Raw genomic sequence first — 5,131 nt, 5'->3', positions numbered from 1 at the left:
CTTGTTGTTGACAGCGTAGTTGCGTGCATCCTACGTGTGCGAGATATCTTATGATTGACTTTGTAAGAAGGCCATTCACCATTTTGTATCGATCGGTCATGTACCGTTGGGATGTTGCCTTGTTTATAAAACGGAGCGAAAGCATGTTTTGAGATTTGGTTTGGTCTCAACGCAGTCGAGGTTCGGTTATAAGCGTGCTTCGTGCCAGAGACGTGTGCATGCATGTACAATGCTAGTCGGATGGGCGTTGGGATCTGTTACTACCTGGCGACTGATCTCCACGTGTCACATCCCTAGTATTATTTGGTCTATACTGTGCCCATTGCTCGCAGAGGTACGATAAGTGAACAATGAAGAATGTTCCTAATTTCACGCTGGCCCTGGTTCGAGATCTCGACAGAACAGGTGGAAAGTGCCGCCGACATGGGATAATATGATACCCGGCCCCCTGAAATTATGTCATCCATGCAACTTGCAGCTGCACTAGTCTAGTAGTGATCATATCAAGCAATGGATACAGCTAAACGACGGCAAGTTGGCACTTGGCACTCAACAACTCTGCACAAGATCTGCGTGGTAAACGATGCTGCATCGATCTGAATATCCCTTCACGTACGGCGTGCATGAGGGCCTCCCCTGCATGCATGCATGATGGTAGATGCATGGAGGTGCAACACTAAAGCTGACGCGTTTGGTGCCCATCGTCGGGTATAAATGAGACCTCCGCTCGCTCTCAGAACTCACACAGCTCTCCCACACCACCATAATCAAGCACTACAGCTACCTACGTGGTTCAGATTCCAGACCAGAAAACCAGTGTGCACTGCACTCCTGTGCCGACTTCAGCCTTCGCTTCCACCATCATGGCCAACTTCGCCACCCAGCTCAAGGATAGGTTTTTCGGCCTCGTCGACCGCGTCGCCGGCTGCGGCCGCACCGGGGTCAAGGAGGCCCCTAAGTCGGCGCCGGCGCCGGCAGTGCATGAGGTAACATTTCCATTTTACCCGGAAAAGACAATTCTACATTGTTTTCTACTGCACGACACTTACAGAGTTACAGTCATGTAGCTAGGGAACTCACCGTGGTGCTCATTACTCTTGCAGCACGTCGAGATTCGACCGAGAGGCCCCAATGTGTCCGGAGGGTCGGAGGCAGGAGTCAATTAGACACCGCAGGTGGTACTTGTTGTTTACTACCAGTACCAGCCCATGTTTGGAGAGTTATCGCTTCGCTTCAGATTCATGTGTTCTCCCTTGTTCTGAAAATTGAAACAAATGCTTTGCTTGTTGGTGATTTTGAATGTGTGAAGTGTGCTTGTGCGTGCGTGGTCCCGTGCTATGTTTTCAAGTGTTCAAGAAGATTCTTTGGTCATGCCTTGTAACTGAAGAATTGAGTTTCATGATGATTACGTTGTAACATTGTTATTTTTTTTAGAAAAGGAGGATGACCCCCGGGCTCTGCATCAGGAAGATGCATGCGGCCATTTTATTGATTATTCTCGAGGACCTTACAAAGTATTACAACAATATGTCTGAATCCGCCATCTTCGCCACATCTGTCGCTACTCCTATCCATATGATGAAGGGGTGCTAGCTGGGCCACATACCCAGATCACTTACCTAAGCCTAACATCAAAAGTCGGAAGCCCCAACAGATCCGGTCAAGCCATCTGCCACATACCGGGTCTAGGGCACAAAACCGATCTAACGCACGTGTGCTATCGCCGCCATCTTCCACCGGTCCGTCTTCAGAGCAAATATTGAGGCTTCTACCTTGTGTAGCCACTCTGCCATTGACGTCACCATGACGCCAGATAGCTACCTCCTCCTGCGCGAGTCCATCTCCACGCATCGGACGCCGAGTCCCCACAACGCCATGCCGCCGATATCCGCCGCCATCAATGTGTGAGATGAAGCACCGCTCCACCATTCCTCCAGCCAGCACTTGCTCCAAAACGATGCCCCCAGGAGGGAGGGCGATAAAACGCCATCATCGTCCGATCCAGGAAGACCCAGATCTAGGGTTTCGCCCGGAGTATCCAGAGCCTGATGACGCAAACAGCAATGTCGTTGCTCCACCGGACGAGCGCCGCCGACGTCACAGCCTCCAAGATGTAGCAGTCCAAAATGCGCCGACATCGAACCGCCGCCACCTCCACCACCGCTTGAGCAGCCCCCGAGCAACGCCTTCAGGAAGGAACACGCCACCGCGGTGTCGTCGTCGCTTGGACCAAGGGGATCTGAGGTTTTCACCTGAGCTCCTGGGAGGGGTGGAAGGAAGGGGATCCTCTCCAAAGCCTCCAACAAGGGGAACAACACCCAAAGGCGTTGCCTTCGGAGTGGCCGCCGCACCGGCCAAGGGACTCCCCCGGAACCCTTCCAACCTCCGGATCTGCAGGGCCAGCACCCAAGAACAGCGAGAAGCCATCTGGGGCCGGATCCGCTGCAGATCGGAGTAGATCGGGGTCGACGAGAAGCAACACCATGGCCACCAGGATCTAGCGAGGACCGCCGCCGCAGCCGCCGCCACCCCCCGCACCGTCCGGGTCAAAGAGGGATCCACCGACCGCGTACAGGAGCCAGCACCGCCTGCACCCGCCGGAGCACCGCCGCTAGCCCAGCGCCCGCCACCGCCTGCCGCGGGCCGCCGCCGTGCGCCCCACTACCCGCCACCGCTCGCCGAGGCCTGCCCCCTCACGCCCGATCGCGATCGCCACAAGCCACCGCTGTCAACCACCTAGATCCGCCGCCCGCGGAGGAAGGGGAGCCGGGAGAGGGAGTCCCCCGCCGCCGCCGTCTGCCACACGTGTTTTACCGGCGGCGTCATCCGGCGGCGGCGAGGAGGGGAGGATGAGAGAGCGGCGGCGGCGCCTAGGGCTTGGGAAGGAGTAAATTGATCCAAATTTTACATGGCGTTCAAAAGCTATACGTGTATCTTTGTCATGTCATGGTAAGCGGCTGTTATCTTCGAGAGAAAGGAAACAAATTCAGCACCAATGAAGTAAAGAACGCCTCACCCATGCTCGGCGCCCCTCCCTCACTGCTTCCCCGCCGCCGCCGGGTTCTCCTCCTCTCTCCGGGAGGGGATCTCTGATCGAGACGTGACGGAGACGCTGGGCGTCCGGCGTGAAGGCGAGTTGGCACGATTGGGTGACGGCCTGATGGAATTCTGGAGGCGGCTGGGCCACCATGGCTGCGAGGGTAGCGTGGAGCTTGCCATGGCGTCTGGCGGCGTCAAGTTTCCCATCCTAGATTGGTTCTCAACAATGGACTTGAGTTTGTCCAACAATTTTGATCGAACCGACCATCAATAATGGAGTTGATGTGGAAGCATGCATGTGGAGAGAAATTTAGTAGTGTGGGCTAGCTATTTACATACATAATATTAAGCACGCGGCACATAATGGGGACAAAAAAGACGAAAATGCCGTTTGAAGCTCGGTCTCTATGGTGACCAGTTTTTGACAAACCCAAAACTCATCAAAGTTCTTATTTTTACATTCCAAAAATTTCTGAAAAAATACACATATACATAAAGGCATAACACACATGTGCGTAAATTTTTGGGACGAAATACGTTGAAACGAGGGCCGTGCAAAAAACATAAATCTATACCTTTTTAATGCATGATACTATTTATCCCAAAAGTCCAGGAATTTGTTTTTTTTTTGCACAGATCACGTCTCAAGGTAGTTCATTCTCAGTGTTTGCACACATATAATTTTTATCCTTGTATACTTGCGTATTTTTTCTCAGATTTTTTTAAACCGTAAATTTTGAATTTTGATTTTTTTAAATAAAGGGCTCCATGGAGGCCCAGTTCTAGAAGGCCCTACTCTATAAAAGACTCTTGGTACAGAAAACGGTACATATTAAAAGAACAATTACACTCGCAAAAATATATTAAAATAAATGTATAGCAAGGACGCGTGGAAGACCCGTAGAAGAAAAATCCACGTGTCGATATCTTGCATAAGAGTTTCTTTAGTCATTAGAAAGGCTTTCGCGATGTGACCACTGATTAGAAGAGGAGGCATATCCAAGACAAGCCAACTCCTTGAGGCTAGGTAAGTGCAAAATAATCAGATAAAGCCGCATCAATCACCTACATGAGCCCCTACAATGGACATAGAGCGTCAAAGAGATGGTGGATCCACGATGAATACTGAACCAAACACCATACCGAGCCAAGAACCCATGAGGGGTGTTCGAAGGAGGTTAAAGAGGCTCTAGAGTGGGGATTGGAGAATTCACCATCAAAGATCGACCCCTCTTGGGTGCAATGGAATGGAGGATGAAATATCATGCAAAAGAGATAGAGGAGATGCCAACAAAGAAGCAAGAAAACATGCATCACCCAAAATTGACCCTGCTACTTCTCGAGGATGCGCTGATCTGATCAAACCAGATTGAAAGGGCCACCGGGGAGGAGATACGAGGATAAACACCGGTGACCACAAGTCCAAAAAAAGAGTAGGGGGTTTGTTGGGAAAATGCAGCAAACACAACCTCCGAGCATAATACTCAAATTAGAGGATTTGGGAATGGATCTGGGCAAAACCGGACACATGAGATTATTATCAAAAGGAAAAAACTACTTCCTCCGTACCTAAATATAAGTCTTTTTAAAGATTTCATTAGATGACTACATACGGAGTAAAATGAGTGAACCTATACTCTAAAATGTGTCTATATCATAGTTTTAAATAGCCCGCTATAGCCCGGCTATAGCCTCGTTATAGCCTTTTCAGCAGGGTGCCGCTAAATGGTATCATGTACAGATATGCCGCTATAGCTCTGCTATAGCTGATTTAGAGGCTCGCCGCTACTTGCCGTAGCCCGCTATTTAAAACATTGGTCTATATATATCCGTATGTAGTCCCCTAATGAAATCTTTAGAAAGACTTATATTTAAGAACAAAGGGAGTAGAAGCTAAACCAGGAGGAGCAAGGGTCCAAAGAGGATAACCACTAATCGAGAGATGGCATCCATTTGACGCCCGCATCTCCAATCCATCTTTAAAGCCCCCCGGACAAGCCATAAAGAAAGCACAAACGCTAAAGTACTACATCTAATAGAGAGATGTGATGGTAACCCTTCTCACCTCTGATTAGGTCGGAGGGAGGGGCGA

General features: G+C 50.3%; 1 long non-coding RNA gene across 1 annotated transcript; it reads left to right on the top strand.

Annotated features, from left to right (window-relative positions):
• Positions 1 to 612: 612 nt before the first annotated feature.
• Positions 613 to 1,426, top strand: LOC123431108. Its single transcript, XR_006623036.1, has 2 exons — positions 613 to 986; positions 1,104 to 1,426. It is a non-coding gene; the product is annotated as an uncharacterized LOC123431108 (long non-coding RNA).
• Positions 1,427 to 5,131: the final 3,705 nt, after the last annotated feature.

The sequence above is a fragment of the Hordeum vulgare genome, chromosome 2H, assembly GCF_904849725.1.
Source record: "Hordeum vulgare subsp. vulgare chromosome 2H, MorexV3_pseudomolecules_assembly, whole genome shotgun sequence".
Taxonomy (NCBI): domain Eukaryota; kingdom Viridiplantae; phylum Streptophyta; class Magnoliopsida; order Poales; family Poaceae; genus Hordeum; species Hordeum vulgare.
Note: the sequence above shows the minus strand (reverse complement) of the source record. Positions and strands in the feature narration are given on the sequence as shown.